Source organism: Papaver somniferum, chromosome 6 (genome assembly GCF_003573695.1).
Source record: "Papaver somniferum cultivar HN1 chromosome 6, ASM357369v1, whole genome shotgun sequence".
In the NCBI taxonomy this organism is placed as follows: Eukaryota; Viridiplantae; Streptophyta; class Magnoliopsida; order Ranunculales; family Papaveraceae; genus Papaver; species Papaver somniferum.
Genome location: NC_039363.1, coordinates 135,081,207 through 135,103,594, shown reverse-complemented (window position 1 = coordinate 135,103,594; position 22,388 = coordinate 135,081,207). Strand labels below are relative to the sequence as shown.

The 22,388-nt window shown below is 33.7% G+C and overlaps 2 long non-coding RNA genes across 5 annotated transcripts; both read right to left on the bottom strand.

Moving 5' to 3' along the window:
• Positions 1–16,890: 16,890 nt before the first annotated feature.
• LOC113286223 lies at positions 16,891–19,157 on the bottom strand. 4 transcript variants are annotated; one of them, XR_003329177.1, is made up of 5 exons: positions 19,058–19,157; positions 18,708–18,969; positions 17,782–17,850; positions 17,613–17,691; positions 16,891–17,289 (listed from the first exon to the last, which is right to left on the bottom strand). It is a non-coding gene; the product is annotated as an uncharacterized LOC113286223 (long non-coding RNA). The 4 variants fall into 4 exon arrangements; XR_003329176.1 differs by having other exon boundaries at positions 16,891–17,691; XR_003329178.1 differs by having other exon boundaries at positions 16,891–17,691; positions 18,708–18,823; positions 19,058–19,148.
• A 271-nt stretch (positions 19,158–19,428) lies between these two features.
• On the bottom strand, positions 19,429–21,265 carry LOC113286222. Its single transcript, XR_003329175.1, has 3 exons — positions 21,121–21,265; positions 20,934–21,021; positions 19,429–20,723 (listed from the first exon to the last, which is right to left on the bottom strand). It is a non-coding gene; the product is annotated as an uncharacterized LOC113286222 (long non-coding RNA).
• Positions 21,266–22,388: the final 1,123 nt, after the last annotated feature.

Here is a 22,388-nt window from a genome sequence, read left to right as displayed (position 1 = left end):
AGGACTTGTAATGTTTGTTTGTCATATGAATTGTTATGGGAAATACGAATTTCCACTTGTGGTGTATAGGATACGCTTCTTCACATTTATATCTACATGAATTCTGCTTTTATGCTTATATCGGTCGACAATTTGTGAGTTCGGAATTGTCGACATCCATATTTACGATTACCTGTGGATTTGCGAGTTCGGAATTGCACAACCATAGTATACATTGTTTGAAGAAGGAGTTTGTCCATATACATGTTTGTTTACTTCTGTGAGGATATGCTCTTTCACATTTATAACTACATGAATTCAGCTTTTATGTTTATATCCGTCGACAGTTTGCGAGTTCGGAATAGTCGACATCCATATTTACGATTAGGTATGGATTTGCGAGTTCGGAATTGCAAAACCATAGTATACATTTTTTGAAGAAATAGCTTGTCCATATTCGTGTTTGTGTATCTCAGTGACTTGGTCACTATTTAATGTCAGGGAAGAACATTATTGTTTTTCTTAATCTTGTTTATGATTACTTAGAAGTTAAATGTTAATTATTCCCACTTTCAGTTTTCAGAGACAGATCAGAGTTGCGCAGCGAAAGCCACAAGTGTTGACTTCGTTAATTAGTTAACTTCTGCTATGTTTATTATGTTGTTTATTGTATCTGTAAACCAATTGACTATTGTATATGTATCATTTGGGAGAAGTTCATGTATATATATTCTGAGCGGGGTTAGTTTTGGGATAAGTTTTGTAGCAGATTTCTTAATTGAATGTTTAAGTATTTGAATTAGATTCGTAGTGCCTCTTTATTTAGCTAATCTCTTGGATTAGTCAGCTACTAGCTTAGGGGGTGCTACAGTGTTAGTATCAAAGATCACTATTAGATCTTATATGGGTGACAATAGGATTATCCAGTGCCAGTTAGTGAAATAGTTTAGTTTAGAACTGGGTTGGTTTGCGAGATAAATCTTAATCACTAAAAACCATCAATAATTAAAATAATTATTTTATTGATTGATTTGTTTGTGTATGTAGTGAGGTAAAAATTGTAGGGTACACCAATAACTTTAGCTAATAAGGATTTGAGAATAATTAATTTAAAAAGTATAAACACGTAGACAATCCAATATTAAAAATAAATAAATACTGAGATTAGTATTATAGACTTATTAAGCACCTTGACTTATATGTAGGGTCAATAATTTACAATCACATAAATGTTAATATTATTTTTGAGACTCAATAATATTTCTAAGAGTAGTTAGAATAATAGTTTGACCATCACCGTTAGTAATAAAAATATTATAATCGTACTTATAGATGATGATAATAGTAGTTATAATTTTAATAAGTAATATTAGCATTTGTCAATTAGTATCATATTGAACTTAATTTAACCAAAATTTCATTAAAGATATATAACGATAAAAATAATAATTATGATTAATAGTAACGCTTATCTACGGTTAAATTTTGTAAATTAAAATAATGACAAATTAGAAAATATATGTTTTACGATTAAACTAGATAGTTAATATAATACTTGTTAGGCGTTAGACTTAAGAAAGCAAGGTTATAATATACAAAATAAAAGAGACTCAACTTATTGGTAATCTCGTACCGAAATTATCTTTAGGCTAGCAAATGATCCAGTAACACTTTAAAATGGAACAAATATACATGAAATAGTAATAATAGAATTATGACGCTTAGTGTAATATTAGAATTAAAATAAAATAAATTTGTATATTAATAGGATACTTTACAGTAATAACAAAATCTAAAGACTATTAGGATATATTATAATTTTATGCAGACTCAAATTTAGATCATATTAAATTACCAACGCCGATATTTAACAAGATAGAGTACATGGATTCAATATGGATAAATAAAATCTAATATATCAACCTTTTCGTGAATGTAGGATTATATTTAGAAGATTAAGGCTTAGTGTATCAACCAGGCTATCAACTTAAGAATAACAAAAATAATAACATAGTTGATAAAAGTATTTGAGTAATTAAATTAGTAGGAAATTTATAATAGATAATGTTTAGAAATTTTATATATGGTATTACTGTAAGGTTAAATGTATCAATATTATAAATTGACGAAAAATCGAATTGGGATTATTATTATTGGTAAAAGAAATAAATAAATCAATCTAGATGACTAAGTAAACTATTTATATATTTTATGAAATAAATTTAACAGACTTATACAAATTACGATAAAAGTTAAGAGACTAATTAATCTTAATAAATTAATAAGTTAACATTTAATTAATCCAGCACTGGGGAATAGTGAAAGTTGTGTTCTCTCTGTTCGTAAGAAGACATTGTTGGGCTTGGCCAACCTTAACAGGGCAACTGCATTCAAAGATGACCGATCATAGAAGCTTAGTATTATTCTTTAGGAAAGCGATAGATATTATTTCACTTAGAAATAAAGAATCTCCTTTGTAATTAGAGACAAGTATATTATAAGATAGAAATTAGTGTAAGAAACTTAGACTTCCGTATTTGATAGAACTTAACTCAGTGTAATTGAACTTAGAGATATAAATTTTAGATTTTAGTTATAGAGCCATATAGGTTTGTGTTTTGTTTATGTTGATTGCGCTTAGATAAGAAATGCGGTTATTCTATAAGGTGGGGAGTTTTTGAAGACCAGAAGAATAGTTTGATTTCCGAGGACGAAAATGAAACAAGGTGGGGAGAATGTAAGGACCCTCAAGCTCGTCAACGCTATTAGACTAGTCAAGAGACGAATTAACCGCTAATGACTCGATTAGTGTAACTCGAACATTAATTATTAGGAACTAATCTAACAACTATCTAGGTACGAAACTAGTACCGTTGAATAGATCTCGAAAATTTACGCAGAATAGACTACTCGAACGTGTCAACCGGATACCGGAGGAAGAAGATATCATTGGATGAGTATGAAGGGAAAATTAGTCTTTTATACTCAAACCGACCAGGGCTACCCGTATCCAAACATTGGGTGTAGAAGAAATTGTGGTCGGCGTTATCTCCACCAAACCGATTGATAGGAGTTCATTCTTATCTTCTTTTTTCTCTTTCTTCTTCTTTATTCTTTTCTCTTCTCTTTGTTCTTCCTCTTCTTCTCTTTCTGTCAATTTTAGTTGAGCGTAAATATGAGATGAACGATTATTAGGAAGGGTGTAGTTTGAGGGTTCGAAGGAGTTATTTATTATATTGTGGTTGATTGAGCACGGGAAGAAGATGATTGTGTTGTTCTGTATTTGAATCAAGAGTTAGAGTTTGTATAAGAAGTTCAAAGAAGATCCAGAAGATGAAGTTGTTGGTTAGGGGATTGAATTAAAAGATGGGTTTGATAGTTTTGAAGAGTTTGATTGAAGTTTGAGTTTGAATTAGAAAAAGGGAAATTTAATAATTGAATTAGGGTTGCAGATTGATTCGAACTTTGAATGGAATTATTAAGTTGATTGAGTTGTTTGTAGACGAAGGGAAATGGGTTATTGTCGAATTGGTGATGTGAAGCGGATCTGTGAAGAAATTAGGGTTTTCTGAAGTTGATTTCGAGTTCGATTGAGGTTGAATAATAAGAAGTTAGAAGATGGGTTTGGATGACAAAGAGGATTAGAATCAATAGCAGTTGATGATGTTGGTGTTGGTGTTGATTCGGGAGTTGGTTCGGTTCAGAAATTGGAGAAAGAGAAATAGAAATCAGAGTTTCGGCAGAATTGGTTGGTGAATCATGAAATCAAAGGTAGATAGTGTTTGGGCAAGTCTCTGTGTTGTTTAAATTCAGTAATTGAAGTTGAATTGTAGAGTTTGTATGATTACGAATGAAATTAAGATATGACTGAGTTTAGTTAGGTTGTAGGACATTATGAGAATTGCAGAACTGGTGTTGGAGGTGGAAGTATTAGTGGAGATGTAATTGTAAATTGTGGTGGTGATTGTGAATGGAAGAACTGTTGCAGTTCAGTTTTGGTGGAATTACATGGGTCATGAATACATGGTGGGGGGTCTGAGAATGATATATTGTTGATGGATGTTTTTGTGCATATTAGAGATTGAATGGATGTGTAGTTGAGATTACTCTGTCTTGCAGATGAGTTAGTAGATACTAGAATTGTGACAGCGGAACTGAAATAGATGTGGTGATGTTGTGTTGTAATGCAATGTTGTGAATGTGCTGGGTAGAAGTATGAACTGTGCGGCTGAAATGGGAGTGATAGTCAAGTTGCAGAGCTGAGGTGAGATGAATTGAGGCAATTGATATTTGTAGGAATTGAGTCAGTCTGACATATAGATGAAGTGAGTTTTGCCTGAGAGGATGTAACTGGTGGTGTAGAGTATTGTTGTATCTTGAGTTGGGAGAGTAGAAGTTGTATAGGATTGATGTGTAGAATCAGAGTGGGATAGTCTCTTTGAAAGCCTGCTGCTACTGTATTCGCAGGTAAACTTAGTTTACTTTTGTAATTGAAATTCAAAGTTGTTTAAGAATGAATATAATTTTAAGTTTGATAGAAGTTCAAATGTTAATGAAATAGAGTTGGAATGAAGCCTTGACAGGGAGGAATAATTGTTTAGCTTGAGTTTAGCTTAGGGTGTTGATTCTTGTGTTACACCATTATGGTGCAGTTCAGGTTTTGACCTGAGCAGTGGCTCAGGTTCGAACCTTTGGCCTGTCTGACTGAAGTTATTCAGTCTGACTCCGATTAGTTCTTGTCTGACTCAGTATCTGACTGAGTTGAATCGTGTTGACTCACCAAGCTCCATGTCTTGACCTGAGTTAACCCAGTTGACCGATTTAGACTTTAGACTTTGACTTATTTGACCCTGGACTTTGACTTGACGTGGACTGTTAGTTGACTCTTGGACCGTTAGTGACCGTTAATTGACCCTGTTGACCCATGCCTTGTGTAATGGGCTTGTTTAGTGGACTTTGGCTTAGGGTAGTTTTCTTAATTAGATGTTTTGGACCTCTTGTGATCCGAATTAGACGTTGACTTCTTCTACAAAGTTGTAGACATTCATAAGACTTAGCTAATAGACTATAGAACCAACCCATTTGAATTAGTAAACCTTAGCTATGCTAAAGACAAAGAATGAAAAGGTGTAAAGTCCTAAATGGGCTTAGAACCATTAGTTAGACTTGTATAATACTTGTGTGAGCCATTTTGGCTGGAATCTTAGAATTCTTGTGTGATTAACAGTTAGTTATTAACAACGATCGATTCAAATGATGAACCAGTGGATCGCGGATCTCGAGGTAGGCGTGGCTTGTCATCAAAAGAGGTGAGGATACATTTGACCTTTTGTAACCATTGTTGTTTCTTTTACAAAAGTTTATGCTTAAAAAATTCATGCATTGTCTAGTGTGCATTCCATGTTTTGTTTAAATTGCATTACTATACTTCTGTTGATTTTATTAATTTTTCCATGGTTTGGAAAGGACTTGTAATGTTTTTTTGTCATATGAATTTTTATGGGAAATACGAATTTCCACTTGTGGTATATAGGATACGCTCCTTCACATTTATATCTACATGAATTCAGCTTTTATGCTTATATCGATCGACAGTTTGCGAGTTCGGAATTGTCGACATCCATATTTACGATTAGGAGTAGATTTGCGAGTTCGTAATTGCACAACCATAATATACATTGTTTGAAGAAGGAGTTTGTCCATATACATGTTTGTTTACTTCTGTGAGGATATGCTCTTTCACATTTATAACTGCATGAAATCAACTTTTATGCTTATATCGGTCGACAGTTTGCGAGTTCGGAATCGTCGACATCCATATTTACGATTAGGTGTGGATTTGCGAGTTCGGAATTGCACAACCATAGTATACATTGTTTGAAGAAAGATCTTGTCCATATTCGTGTTTGTGTATCTCAGTGACTTGGTCACTATTTAATGTCAGGGAAGAACATTATTGTTTTTCTTAATCTTGTTTATGATTACTTAGAAGTTAAATGTTAATTATTCCCACTTTCAGTTTTCAGAGACAGATCAGAGCTGCGCAGCGAAATCCAGAAGTGTTGACTCCTTTAATTAGTTAACTTATGCTATGTTTATTATGTTGTTTATTGTATCTGTAAACCAATTGACTATTGAATATGTATCATTTGAGAGAAGTTCATGTATATATATTCTGAGCAAGGTTTGTTTTGGGATAGGTTTTGTAGCAGATTTCTTAATTGAATGTTTAAGTATTTGAATTAGATTCGTAGTGCCTCTTTATTTAGCTAATCTCTTGGATTAGTCAGCTGCTAGCTTAGGGGGCTCTACAATATCAACCATATTCATCTTTCTCATAACTAGTTCAAATGACTCATAAGAACTAGTTGATAGAGTTGTTCAATTGCTTAGGTCTTTATTCATAGAAACAATTGAAACAAAATCGGTTTGATTCACTTGAATCAATTCATGAACAATATAGCCAAGGTTTGTAAAGATTGCATTCCTTATTGATTTATTGTTTTGAAGTTCATGAACTTCCGATTTGAGAAATAACTAGCTTGGGTACGCGTACGGGTACTGTACCTTTGCTATCCGGATTTGAGTTTGGAAACTCAGTAGAAATTTGTGGTTCGAAAACTTCCGTGAGTATGCGTACGTAAGGTAACTGGTTTTCCAGTTTGTAAACTACAAACTCGAACAGAAATTTTCGGCTAGAAAACTTCTGCCAGTACGCGTACCCAACCTGTCTCCTTTACCAATGTCGCATGCACAAGTGCAAACAATTGGTTTCTGGCACATGGATTTATACACGAATGTGCGAACACACTATATATATATGCTTATATCCATAGTTGGTTACATAATCTCAACTCTACATTTCAATCATTGAAACATTCTTCTATAATGTTATAACAATCGTTAATCACGACTATCTTCATCAAAGCTATTTGCAAGATTGAAGCGTCATCATGACTTTCGTCATGGATAAGGATGAAGAGTGGTTAAAGCGAAAGATTACCAACACGTATTTCGATAAAAAGATAGGCGAGTAAACTCGGCTCAAAATAGCAAATGTATATGTATGAAAACTATCATACTTATACGACTTTGTCTCAAGAGTAGGAGATAAAGAGATAGACTTTTGAGTGATAGATAAGTTCAAGTCTCCACATACCTTTTAGTCGGGTGAAGTTCCACTGGTTCCTCGAGTAGTTCTTCATCTTCGTAAGATAATCGCCATGGAGTCTGGAGCTTAACTACACTAATCTGTCCTAAACCGAGACTTAGCTATAAGTAGTCTAGAAATCAAGACATATAATTTTGACAACTAAACTTGACAAACATGCTTGAGATGGAAACGCATGCGAGTTCGACCGAGCAGTGCTCTAATACCCCGAGACCAAGTCCAGAAATGAATACTCTCAGAATTAAGCCGCTATACAAAATCTAAACCAACTTCGTGTAGTTGAGACCAAGCAACTAACCCAGTATCCCTGCGCTTTTGAATTTGATGAGTCCACGCACTGGAACAATTCCTTTGGATCGCATTCCAAAAAGTAAAGGAACAACAAATTCGATTTGGTAACAACTCTATTGATTCTTTCAAGATAAAGATATCTCAAGTCATATGCAAAGGCTCTTATGTTTAAACTAATAAACTCCTTTACCTGGTTAGATCAATCCAATCTCTATTAAGTAATAAAATTCGGATTTGTAACAATCAAAATAGACTCTCAAGAGAATTATTAGGCGTTACCAGTCTCATGCAACTAATTAATCGAATAAATCCGATTCTAGTTGGATCCCAGCCAATCAAGGTTTGTGCTACACAAAGATATGAGAAACCAATAAGAAATCTTCTTCTTCTTCAAATCTTCTTTAATCTTCAATTAAAACCTGCACAACATCTCTTGAATCTCTTGTGATCAATCACGCACAGAATGGAGTCTGTTAACAATGAATTATCACAAGATGTCTTTAGATATACAAACAGTTCTAAAGATCCCGTCGACGCTCAGATCTAGTTTGAGTGAATCTGTTATCAGAAGAGAAAATTCTCAAGGATAAACAAACAATATTATATCAAAGTTCAAAAACCGTTAGTTAATCAAATCAATCGAAAACTAATAACACTACAATTATCTAGTTTCCCACCAACGGTACTCGTAGAGCTTCTTGATCCCACAAAAGTCTTTAAACGAGCGGTTTTCCTGTCTCTTAAGATAGTTTGATATAAATGCAAACTTGGGTATTTATAAACCAAGGATGTTTGGACACCAAAGAATTTTCAAAATCAAAAGTGTTCTCAAGATGTGCAATAAATGCCCATTCGGTTTTCATAATTCCAGGAAATCTTTTGTCCTATATTTTTCGAAATCTCTCAATAGAAAACCTTCAATTAGTAAATGAACATTACTAATTTTTATTCTTTAGAGATATGCATTTAATTGCTGGTAATTAAAACATATAAAACTAAAAACCTTAATTAAAAGATTCTTAATTTATTTCGCAACATGATCTCCTTGAGTACTTAAGGAATATTTTTGAACAATAAAAGATAAGAGTTAATGTTCGTGTTCAAATTATGTTGACATCTTTTCTTTATAAATCCTCTTTTATATTTAGAATTTTGGAATCGATTATACCACACTTACAAACAAGTTTAGAATTGGTTCACCTGTATTCCAAGACAACTATGTGATTGATCAAAACATCAAATCACATCTATGGGTTCAATCGGTTCTAACAATCGCTGGGATCGGTTATACCTTAATATGGAACAATTGTGATCGGTTACACAAGTTACCAGGACCGGTTACATCAGTTACCATGATCTGTTACATCAATTATCAGGACCGGTTACCATATACACATGGTACTTCTTGTGATCGGTCATACCAGTCACTAGGATCGGTTACACCAATTACCAGGACCGGTTACACCAATTACAAAGATCGATTACAAACTCTTTGTGATCGGTCACACCAATTACTAGAAAAATTTACGATCGGTTCTACTATCTCACACATATTGGTAATCCAAAGATTCGCAAATAACGTACCAATAAGCCTAGCGATTTCCCTTTCGATTCATAAACAAGTTCACTAATGTACTTCCTTTAAACAAATGTAAAACATTGTTCCTAGGATGAAATTTTTACCTTTACCCATTCACATAATCAGAACAATATTCATAAGATTATGTCGATGTCATATCTACGAAGTTCAAAAGATAAGCGTTATACTTCGTAATCTAATTCCTTAATACTATTATCATATGATCATGTCTCACATACTAGAGTAAAATATTCATTACAGCTTCGCAGTTATGTTTTCAATATAACACAACTTGAAATATATATTAGGAATGAAACGGTTCAAATCAATATTACTAACCTCAAGAGGAATGACGATGTCGTCGTTGTGCTAGTTGTTTCTTCACGTTCTTCAGTTCTTCGAGTAATACTTGTATGTCTCAATATTCCTAGACTTTCTAGTCTAACCTATATGAAGTTATCTCTAGTACATAATCAAGCGACTCTTAGATGAGTTTTGATTCGTCAAAATATAACAAGCAAACTTGACATACCAACGCTTGGAGGGTTCAACCGAGCTATGCTCTAACAAGCATAACATGTTTATACAACTATGTGCACATTAAAAATCAACAGGTGTACAATTATGTGCACATTAACTAACAGGTGTACGACTATATATACGTTAATGATTAACAAGTGTACAACAATATGCACATAGAAAGTTAACATGTGTACAATTATGTACAAATTAAGAACCAACGTGTGTACAACTATGTACACATTAACAATTCAATACAAAACCAACTGAAAGTCAGATTTTACGTGAGACTATGTACATACAAAGCGCAACAACATAATTAAAGCAAATCAACCCTAAATGTACAATTTTCCATATAGACCCCGTTCCCATATGACTTACGTCTCTTATTAGAATCAACCCAAAACTTTTTAATATATGAATAAACACCAGAACTATTATTGACGCTTATGTAGCAACAAAAAAACACACGTGTGTTAACTACTCCACCAAAATATTTGACTTAAAAGAAGGGTCCTATTTTAAGACTTAAACCTCTATACTTTGAAAAAACAAGATGATGTACATATTATTTAATAAACAAGGCTCTAAAATTTCTCTGTTATTGTATATGAAGGTTTTCTCAACAAAAGAAATGTTTAAAGAGTAGAAGAACCTTGTTTATTTGCAGCCATCTGTTTACGCATTGAAGGTGGTGTTTGCATGATTGATTAATAAGAAACAATTACTGACTTATTGTATTTGCTGTTATGTGACTCCATCCTGTTCTTGATCTCTGTAACTTACATAAGGTAAAGCAGCAATTGTGTCAATTGAAAGACCTCAGATTTCAGGCCAACCTGCTTCACTTAATGCGATCAACTCCTGTAATAATATAGAACCGTATTTCATAAGAAAAAACACTCTTTATAAATCTCCAAGTAACCACATGGAAATTCATCTGGATCTACCTTTTTCCAGCCTTACAATTACATAATAGACCGTTATTCAACTGAGATCTAGTCTTGTCCAGAATCAACTAGTCTCCTTTATCACCCTGCACATACGAAAAATGAGTCACATTGACAAAAGTAGTTTTAGCAAAGTGAATATAATTAAAAAAAAAAGTGGGATAATTACCATCATGCAAACAAGCAAAACATCACTAGGTGGAGTAGACCTGGCAATTAGGGCTGAAACCCGCGGTTTAGACCTAACCCGACCCGCGTAAACCCGTTGACTAAACAATCCGGGTTAGGGTTGAGGTTTTTAGGACCCGTTGATAAACGGGTTGACCCGCCTAACCCGCGGGTTAACCCGCATAACCCGTCTAGCCTCCTTATTCTAAAATTTTAAGGATCTATCGTCAGTTTAGAACTTATTTTCCATGTATCATGAAATTATCATAACAATTTGTGATTCCATATTCCAATAACCCAAAGAATAACTACCCAAAGAAAAAACTAGTTACAATTACAATAATTTTATTCACATACTCAAACAGAAAACAATCAACGATTGCAATTACAATAATTTTATTCACATAATCAAAAGAAAACAATCAATGATAACTCCTCAATTTTTTACATTAATTATCTGTTCAGAACTTCACATGTTCACAATGAAATCCCCATCTTGATGATCTTCTAATTCTTCTTCCTCGTCATCTTTCATCCTTACAAGGTTCATTTTTTTCATGGAGTGAGAGCGACCAAGAGAAACGCAGAAAAAGATGATAAAGGAGAAGGCGACTAGGTTAAGGAGATGATGGTCCATGGGAAAGAATATATGTGATGTGTCATGTTTGTTTCGAGAATTTTAACCTAATTTTGAGGCACACATTTCTATAGTTTGAATTGGTTACGAAATGCAAGCATAAATACTAAGTTAGTACAGTGGTTCCAATATCAGTAAGTAACCTAGGATGTCAACGTTCGAACCACACCAACTACATAATTTTTTACTGATTTAAAATAGTACGACATCAAATGTTTTCACTGTTATGTTAATTTCACGGGTTAACCCGCCAACCCGCTCAGGGTTAGGGTTGACTATATACAACCCGTAGACCAAAACAAGCCGGTTTAGGGTTGATTATATGCAACCCTCACAACCCGCCACAGGTTGACCCTAACCCGACCCGTTGCCAGCTCTAAGGTGGAGCATGTATCTCTTTATTATTCGTCTTTCTTTAATACAAATATCCCGGTGTTTTATGAAGTGCTACACCCCTGTGAAACATGACTTTCTTCTGATCATACCAAATCTATATTATTGCGAGAGAAAAAAATAATATAAGAATATGAAATGACTAATTACTTTAACATAATTTCCCACAATATTTGTAATAATCTGTCTAAATCTTCCCAGATCACGAACCAAAATTTCATTAACTTTATCAGAAACAAACACCACAAGCTACACTTCCTTGATTGATTATGTGGAAGTACAATGAAAAATTGGCCATAAAGAAAAAAATCACTGAAAAGTTGACCTCACCTCAATAGATTTTGAAAAGGCGAGGGTACAACAACCACACCCAATATTTCGCTTAGCAATCTGTATGGACTAACTCCAGTATACTTTCAAGAGAATCAACTTGACAGTCAGACTCAATCTTAAGAAAAGTATATCAAAGAGTTATATCTCAATTTCTCAATTCAATCCGCAATCAAACAAAAAGGAATTTGCGAACCCGATTGAATATAAGAAATAACTTGGACGATATCAAAACCAATATGCAAGTGTCGATCAATTTAATCAACAACCAAAGGTTGGATTCACAATTTATTGAACTTACGCACAACCTGTGATATTACTATTAGATAACAAAATATAATGCGGAAAAGAAATAACACACACCAGAAATTTTGTTAACGAGGAAACCGCAGATGTAGAAAAACTCCGGGACCTAGTCCAGATTTGAACACCACATTGTATTAAGCCTCTACATACACTAGCCTACTCCAAGTTAACTTCAGAATGAAATATAGTTGAGCCCTAACGAATCTCACACTGATCAATGTATAGTTGCACTCCTTACGTTTCTGAATCCCAGCAGGACTCTACGCACTTGATTCCCTTAGCTGATCTCACCCACAACTAAGAGTTGCTACGACCCAAAGTCGAAGACTTGATAAACCAGTCTGTGTCACACAAAAAAGTCTTTTGTATAGATAAATCTATCTCTCACAGATAAACCTATGAATTTTGTTCCGTCTTTTGATAGATCAAGGTGAACAGGAACCAATTGATATACCAGACTTATATTCCCGAAGAATAGCCTAGAATCATCAATCACCTCACAATATTCTTAATCGTATGGTATCGAAACAAGATATTGTGGAATCATAAACAATGCGACGAAGATGTTTATGACTACTTTTTATCTTGCCTATCGGAGATTAAATCTCGAGCCAATCTTAAAGAAGATTGTACTCAATCACGATAGAAAACAACAACATCAGAACATGCAACTACAAAGAAAATAGTTGGGTCTGGATTCAAAATCCCAATGAAGTCTTCAAGTCATTAACCTACAGGGTTTCGTGAAAAACCTAAGGTTAAAGGATAATCGACTCTAGTCGCAACTAGTATCACGCAGAAGGTGTGAGGATTAGGTTTCCCAGTTGCTAGAGTTCTCTTTGATATAGTATCCAAATTAGGATTTGCAATCAATGCTACCTTGGTAAAAAAGTATTCAATATTCACCGTTAGATGAAAACCTGATTAAACTCAACCTAATATATTTCAACCGTTAGATCGAACTTAGCTTGTTATACACAAATGAAATGTACCTTCATTTAGATATGAGTAACCGTACCTAAACGTGTACACCTTGTTGGCTCAACAATAGTTAACCGAAGTTAGTCATATGAACACTTTCGTATCAACCTCATTCATCTTAACCATAATCAGTTCAAATGACTCAAATGAAACTAGTTATAGAGTTGTTCAATTGTTAATATTCTCATAGAAGTATACAAGATACTATTGAAGAAAAATCGACTTTAATTCACTCGAATCAAGTCATGAAAATTATAGCCACGTTTTGCAAAAGATTGCATTCCTTATTATATAAATGTATTAGTTCATGAACAAACCGATTTTAGAACATCATTCACTCAGGTATGCAAACGGATACGCATACCTTAGTGGCCGGACTAAGTTTGGGTTCAGTAGTATGCGAACGGGTACGCATACCTCCAAACTTAACAGAAATTCCCGGACCTGAACCTTACGCCAGTATGCATACCGGTACGTATACAAGGTTCCCGGACTTTCACTAAACCAACCAGTACGCATACGGGTATGCATACCATGGTTCCCGAACATGGATTACATATATGCAAGTACGCATACTATGCTTATATCCAATTGTTTTAAACTCTCATTTCAACCATTGAAACATTCTCGGAAGACAGGAATAGCTGTCTCACACAAACTATAAGCTTCAAAGCAATTTTCAAGTGATCGAATGATCAATACGAAACATTCCAAGTCTACATCAAATGATTGTCTCACACAAATCATGTAAGATGTTACTAGGCGATTTTCACATGATCATATTTTGACTTTCGTCAAGAATATAAGATGAACTTGGTTAAAGCGAAAGCTTACCAACACATATTTCGAAAAAAAATGTAAGCGAGTTAAACTCAGCTCGAAATATCAAATGTGTATAATCGAAGTCTATATAGCTACACGACTTTTGTCTCAAATAAGAGATAGAGTAGATAGACTTTTGAGTGATATATGAGCTCAAGTGTCCACATACCTTTTGTTGATGAAGTTCCACAAGCTCCCCTTAGTAGTTCTTCGTCTTCAATTTGATGAACGGCAGCGTTGTCTAATGCTCAACTACACTTTTTATCATAATCCGAGACTTACCTATAAGTAGACTAGAAATCAAGACTTATAGTTTTGGCAACTAAACTTGACAAACAAGCTTGAGATAGCAACACTTGCGAGTTCGACCGAGCAGTGCTCTAACATACTTGTACCTAGAATTCCCACTAAATAAAGACAGAACATCATCTAAGATTGACCATAACTAAAAAGAAACGGGTTCTAGTTCTAATTTGTCAACTTTAATTTTTGCTCTATCATGCATTTCATTTTATTAACGTTATCGATACCTTCCTACAATCTTGAGCAGTTTCGCAACTCTTTGGCTTAATCCATACCCTATTAAATTCCTAGAAATGCCTTAAATTTTCTACAGCCAAAGAAAACAAAAAATAAAAATAAAAATAAATCATATCTCACAAAATGCAGTTAACTCCACGACGAACTAAAAAGAATTATTTTAATTATTGTGCAAGAAAAACACTACTTATATAAGTGGTACTACATTCTCTTCACAAGCCAAGTCATGATATGTTTAATAGCAAGTATCTAGCAATCCAATCAAAAAGTTTTATTTAGAACGTATAATAGTGATTAGGTCGAGGATTTAAAAATTAAAAACCATAACAAAACATACAACTAGTGTATACTATCTAATGATTTGCAAAAGAAAAGAAAGATTAAAGAATGAAAAGAAAACAAAACACAACAATAATTAGAAAGGGTGTATACCTTCACTTAGTTGAAACTGAAGAATCACTTAGTCTTATTTATACTACTGAATGCAAAATTAACACTTAGCCTATTATCATCTCTCTTGCTTAAGTCATCACCAAATGTAAAATCAACGGAAATCATACCTACGTCATGTATTACAGTTCACCACCAAATAATAATTTCAATATATTTTCAATGTCTATAATCTGATAGTGAGTGAGATTAATAACTGCACTGTAAACATAATTTAATTGCCGGATTGTGAATTTTCAAATAAACCGAGAAAGTATATGGGAATTATCTACATATGTTGACTACTAGAAATTTTACAGAGGAATTTTCGAATCTATGTGTAGTCAACATAAGCAATCATTCAACATACAATAACGTAGATCATCTAAACTCTGATTATTGATCGAATAAGAAAAATTCGAACTGAAATTGAACAATTAGGGTTTGTTTTCCTGAAATCCATTTTGAAATCAATAAACTAACAGTTGCGATCAAATTAAATAATAAGAATAGATTAACCTTACCTTCCAAATCGATTTTATGTTGAATTCCACAAAGTAATTTGCTGAAAATCAGTCTCATCAACTTTCCCCCTTAGTTTCAAGTGAATCTTCAAGAAAAAGAATTGATGATGACGATTTAGGCTTGTTCATAATTGAATCAAGCCTTTGGAAGTTGAAGATGTCGAGATTAGGTTCTAGGATTAGTTCTTGATTAAGGAAAGGGAGCTACGACAAAGAAAGAAAATGAAGAATAAACTGAACTTTGAGAAGTAATACGACGCTGATCGGTATTTTTGCCACAAAAGTAGTCAGTTTTGGACTAAATCGTTTTGCAGATATTAACTCATTTCAGATTAAGCAAATTTGGACTAAAGAGTACCAGGCTTGAGAGGGGTGGGCTAGAGAGTCTAAAGTCCATAAATTACGGGACTAAACGTCAATTTCTACATTTCCTTTTCCATTCTACAAACAGATAAACAATGTGTAAATTTACGAGAACCCAAATTTATTTCCTCTCTCTTCCATTAACCTGTCATTAAGATTGAATATATGAGTAGCCCAAATTATACGGTTAAGATTAGAAGTTTTAGACTGACTTTACATTATCATATTTTTAGTAGGACTAAATTAACCTTAATTAGTTAAGTGTTATTGATAATAAAAAACTTAAGGAAAAATTCCAAGATAATTATTGTATTAGTTACGGTCGTTTTTTGTTAGCGTTATTTGTGGTCAAAAATATTTCATTAATTTGTTTCCCTTAATTCCGGTAGATATAGTTATTATCTTCATTAATTTCTCGTTGTTATTTCCGGCGTGCAGTTTTTCTTCCCTAAAATATTTTCCTTTTCGGTCAATCAACTTGCTTCCGTATTTTATACTACGATTGGATATCTGGTTCTCTTCTTATTCTTCCTCTTCTTCTTCTTTTCCAATACCAATAGATTAATCTTTACTGAACATCTTCTATGCAGTCGATGTGTACTACCATCACCGTTCTATAACTACATCTCCATCTCCATCTCCATCTCCATCTCCATCATACACCACCACCCCGTATTAACTTTGATCCTTACTGGATTCATATAGTCGGTGGTTCTATGTGTGAGATTATCTTCCAACAGACAGGTGTTTCGTTGTTTTTCGAGCTCCAAGGTTTATTAATGGGCTAGTTGTACTTGTATGTATCCATAATTTTACAAATCCGTGATGAGTACACTATAATCTAGAAGCAAGTATCTTCATTGATTGTCAATATAGACTAGTAAACGGCACGTGCGTTGCACGTGTGATAGAAAAAATTGAATGTATTAAAAAGAAGAAAGTATGTGCATTGTACAGGTAAAAGTAAACCACATTTCATTTCAAATCTGACCATTTACAAAAATCCAATAAAACTTGACTGTAGAATGAGATAAGGCCATTAGAAACCAGACACTGTGAAGTGGTCTATGTAGCTAGATTGCATGCCTTAGATCCCCACAACAACCTTTATTTTCCATTTTGTTTATTTCACTTCTCTAAACCTCTGTGTACGCAGAATCACCCATCAAACCTTCTCCACAACAACAATCTCTTCATTGTTTACTCCAAATTCTTTGAACAAATCAGGATCAACATTTTCTTCTGATCCCAGGTAGCTTGTGCAATATCACTCCACTCCACCAAAAATTATATGTTCTTCTCATTAACTCGACAAAGAAAAAAAAAAAAAAACATTTACAAACATTGAGTGAGGTTTATTCTCCTATTCATGTAGATTACTACTTTCTACTAATTGTGAAATTCACATACACCATGGCAGGGGCGTGCTGCGTGCATCTTTTTCATCTACAATTTTTTGTCGTAGTCTAGATAGAGAATACACAGCCTCCTTGGCTACCAAACAATCATAACTGATAATGCCCAGCGGCCAGCACCACCACCTCAAAACAATTACTTAACCGATAATTTAAATGGCTTTCAAGTAAGAATCAGTATACGGTGCGAACATTCAATGGAATAAGATTAGTACCTGAAATCCCTTGTCCAATTGCTGCATGAGCAAGCGTTAGTTTTCCATTCGCATCACCATTGCAGCATAAGTTAGGAACCTAATAATCAAAACCCCACTCTGTAAGATACTATTAAGAGCACCAATAAACATAGAAATTCTAAACTCAGCAAGAAAATGAAGGACACACCAACTTGCCATCCTTATCAATTACTTGCACTCGCTCATTAACATGTACGAAATCCCTTCGTGTTTCTACCTGCAGGAATACCATACTTATTGTTATATAATGAAGATTGAATGTTTGTAAAGAAAAACACCAAATCCTGAAGTCTAAAAAGAGGCCTCATTGCTCACTATCCATCAAAACAAAGAACTCTAATTTTCATTCTTTCATATCTTCCTCTTTTTCTTTTCTTAACTACCGCAAAAAACAAAACAAAAAACTCATGATTGTTGGAACATGAAAAAAAATATCACATCACGATCTCTTTTAGGGTATGACTGTCGTACCGCACCTTTACATAACGAAAACAGCCTAGAGGAAGTAACTACACATGCAATTAATCAAAGAATCTAGTCAATATAAAGTAGCAATTATACAATAAAAATCATAACTCAAACGAAATAGAAGTAAATAACAAATTAAAACAGAATTTACGGAGGGTGATTTTGCTCTTTTGAAGAGCAATGGCAGTGATTCACAACTTTAACCGAGTGAATCAAAATAAGATTAAAAATATAACCTAGATACTCGTTCAATCCCTTGCTATCAGATCACCAAATTTAGATGCCAGATTTCTTAGCAAACCTAGACCCAACAACATATAACCAAGTGCTAAAACAATAACAAAGAGAAAATAAAAAAAATCAGATTTCAAGAGTGAAAGAGAACCTGAATGTATGTATCCATGATACAGATCAATTTTGATTCGTTATCCAAAAGAGTAATTCAAAAAAAAGAAAAACCAAGCCAAACACTAACTAACCCGGTAAGCTCAACTGTTCAAACACATTGATGCAAGTGGACCAAGTCTTTCATTCATGCAATTAAACAAACACTTTGGAAGCAGGTAAGTAAAACTAAAATTTAGACCTAAAAATGAGAATACTTACAGTTCTAAGAAGAAGGGGCTCCAGGTAACAAAAGAATCAATACTCTTCTGATATTTCTGTATCTGTTTAAGTGATGTTGTTATATGATTATGCCTATACGGCTTCCTCTAAGACGCCTGCTACAAAACAACATTACGCAAATTCAACACCAACAAAAAAAAGAAAGAAAAAAAAGACAACCTCAATGACATTTAGTTCCTAGAAAGACAGAGACTGAGCGTGAGAGTGAGTATATCAGAACTTGAACTGGGTGATTATTGACCTGAAATGTGGAATACCATATTACTGTTTTTAAAAATCTCATTATTCAAACCAAAATCAAGCTTTACTGAGAGGGAGAGAGATATTACCAGGGGGCCTTTAGTCCGCTTGGCGTAACTATTGGCGGATGTTTTCTTCTTGCCATGGTTGCTGCAACAATAATGAAGGAGGAGATTGGGTTGAAAGAGCGACAGATTTGGAGAGGAAAGGGAATTAAAAAGGGGATTTTGATAAAGTACCCCTACTTTTCAAATTACACTAAAATAATTCCCCCTTTTCTTTAAAATTTGTTAAAGTACCCCTTCTTTGACCGTTTTTTTAATAAAACGGTAAACAGCCGTTAACGCTTAGGTGGCAACAACAAAAAGTCTAAAAAGCCCTTTCAACAGAGTAGAGACACGATTCTACTTGAATCGGCGATTCGAAACGCCAACTCGTTTCAATGTCAAACATACATTTCTTAAAAAGTACTAATTTCATTGATAAAGATGTTCCAAAAGTAACATTCAAATGTACAGATAAAGATGAAACCTCAATACCAAGAATTTTCATCAACCAAAATAGCATAAAAAAAAAACATAAATAACTACTGCAAACTACATAACCAAACTGCAACCATTCATTTCTTTGCCCGAGTCATTTTCTGGTTTAATATTTGTTGAACAGATCCAACCCCTGAGAATGTCTGACTCATGTTATGCTTCTTTGAATTTCTACAAGCTTTAGTGGCAGATGGATTGCAGCTTTTGGAATATCAGATGGTTGAGATTTCTTAGCTTTAAAAGATGCAGCTGTTGTTTCTCCAACACCATATGGTTGAGATGATTGACCAGGAAATGGAAACACAGTTAAAGCATATGTTGTCATGTATGTTGTATAACAATGACAGCAGTACCTGCTAACATCAAAAGTTATTGGTGCATTGGTTTAGCTATCATGTTAACTAGTTCTTGTTCTACAGGACTCGACTTACTAACACATGACTATTGGTAGTAGTCTAGTAAATCATTGGTCTATCCTATCTTATGCCCCGATAAGTCTTGAATTGTTTGACAAAACCAAGAGTGTCTATACATGTCTTGTAATGTGTTGACTAAGTTAGTTCCGGAAATGATATACATGCTTGGTCAGTGAGCTTGTTATTATTTGTTAGTTCTAGAAATGTCTTAAAAAAGAGTGTAGTCAATTAGTTAAAGATCACCCACTAGATAGAATTTAGTTGTAAACTAAACAAGACAATTAACATCGCAGTTTGAGTTTTAGTAGTCATGGTTCACTACCTAATGCACTAAAGTCTAGGAGCTCTTAGCGAGCAAAAACAATGGTCATACATCTCCAAATTGTTTCCCCAAGCATATTATTTATGGTGTCAGATCTTCAGATTTTCAACACAGATTTGGCAGGTAGAAAAAGTTGTTAAAATATTGACGCACACAACACTCAAGTCACCCATAGTCTAACTGATGCCTTAGATCAGAAGGGTTAGGTAATATTCTTCACCAATTGGGCATCACTCTAAAAGAGTTTAGAGCCACGACATTTAGTTATTGAACATTGCAAGAAAAATGATTGCATATGAAAAATAAGGACTTACAACATCTTTGGCATCAAGCTTGTCTGCCCATCCATTCATAACATATGGATCATTGACAACAACACAAATCACAGACTCAATTCCTTTTGCTTTAAGCTTATCAATATGTTTTTCTTGTAACTAGGTACATGTGGTGCTGAACAAACACACGTAAACGCACCCTACCAAACCAAATACAAAGATGTAACAAAAACCATTTTAAGGATTATCAACAACAGAAATATCCAATCAATAAATCGGGTCAAATAATTGAACTTACAAGAAGCCCAAAACTGATAACTTCCCAAAAGAATTAGCACGAGTCAACACCGATTCATAAAAAAAATGAAAAACCAAACGGGATGATGTTTAGAGAGAGTGAAATTACAAACCTTGAAGATGTCTTTAATAGGAATTGTAGAGAACTTAGATGAAACACCTTCATCCCAAGACCGAGCTTTTTGTAGAGAAACATCAGATCTACCCAAAACGTAAAATTGAAAACGAAATTAAAAAAGAAAAAAATGTTGTACCGATATCTTAGATTGAATCTAATCAAAATGATGAAGTAAGTTTTACCTGAAATAGAATCCAGATGATTTGCACATATTTTCCAAAAACACTATAATCAAACCAAGATCATCAAATACTACCAACTATTCTATCGATTCAATTGAATCGCCATTTTTTTCCCTTTTCAGAAATAAAAGAGAGTGAAGAAGAGTGTCGGTGGAATGAAAAGAAAATGACGAGATTTACTTTCTCTCACCACATTTAGGTTTAGTGTGGGGGTTTATGGTCATTTGACCACCCATTTTGACTTGGTAAATGACTCTTGACTCAATTATGTGGGTCCAAGACGTGAAAATAAACGATAAGGACATTTTAACAAAGCAGAGAAAAACAAGGGCATTAATTTTATGGGCATAAAAAAACGGGTTTATTTTATCAAAATTCCCAATTAAAAAGGGACATTGCAATTTCAAATTTGAAATTTGAAAGTTTTCTCGAAATATCCAATATGTAAATTACGTTATTGTCCCTTTGGAATTTAAAGGACAGCATTTGACGTATTTATCCTCGAATTATTTTCGCTTCTCTCTCAAATACAATGTTATTTTGGTAAAAAGGCCTTAAACAACGCCTTTGCATTATAATATTAAAGATTTGTTATCTTATTTTTTTTATTTCTTTTGGAAGCATTGTTAACTGATCGTGATTCATACATTATTATTAATTTTAAGATAACAAAAAAATAAAAAATAAGATACCAAATCTTTACTATTATAATGCAAAGGCGTTTTTTAAGGCTTTACTAAAATAACACTGCATTTGAGAGAGAAGCGAAAATAATTCGAGGATAAATACGTAAAATGATGGCCTTCAAATTCCAAAGGGACAATAACGTAATTTACATATTGGGTATTTCGAGAAAACTTTCAAATTTGAAATTACAATGTCCCTTTTTAATTAGATAAAACGCTATTCTTGTAATCATGTCATATTTTGAATAAATTTTGGTTTCACATATATTGAAATCACAATGGTGAATTTTTAATATGTTGAATAAATTTGGGTTTCACGTATATTGAAATCTTAATGGTGAGTTTTTAATATACAAAAAAGCAAAATTGCGCTAGAGAAAAAGTTCCCCGATAAACATTGGTGACGACGAGGGACTGAATGTGTAACAGGCCAGTATGGGGGCAATTCCCAATTTCATTAAAATATATGGATATTTCCAAACTCCCAATTACAGAGCATTGGGGCTTAAAAATGAAATAGCAAAAGACTGAATTTCCTACAAACGGATAAACAAAAAAAGATAAAAACTTTAAGTTGAGGAG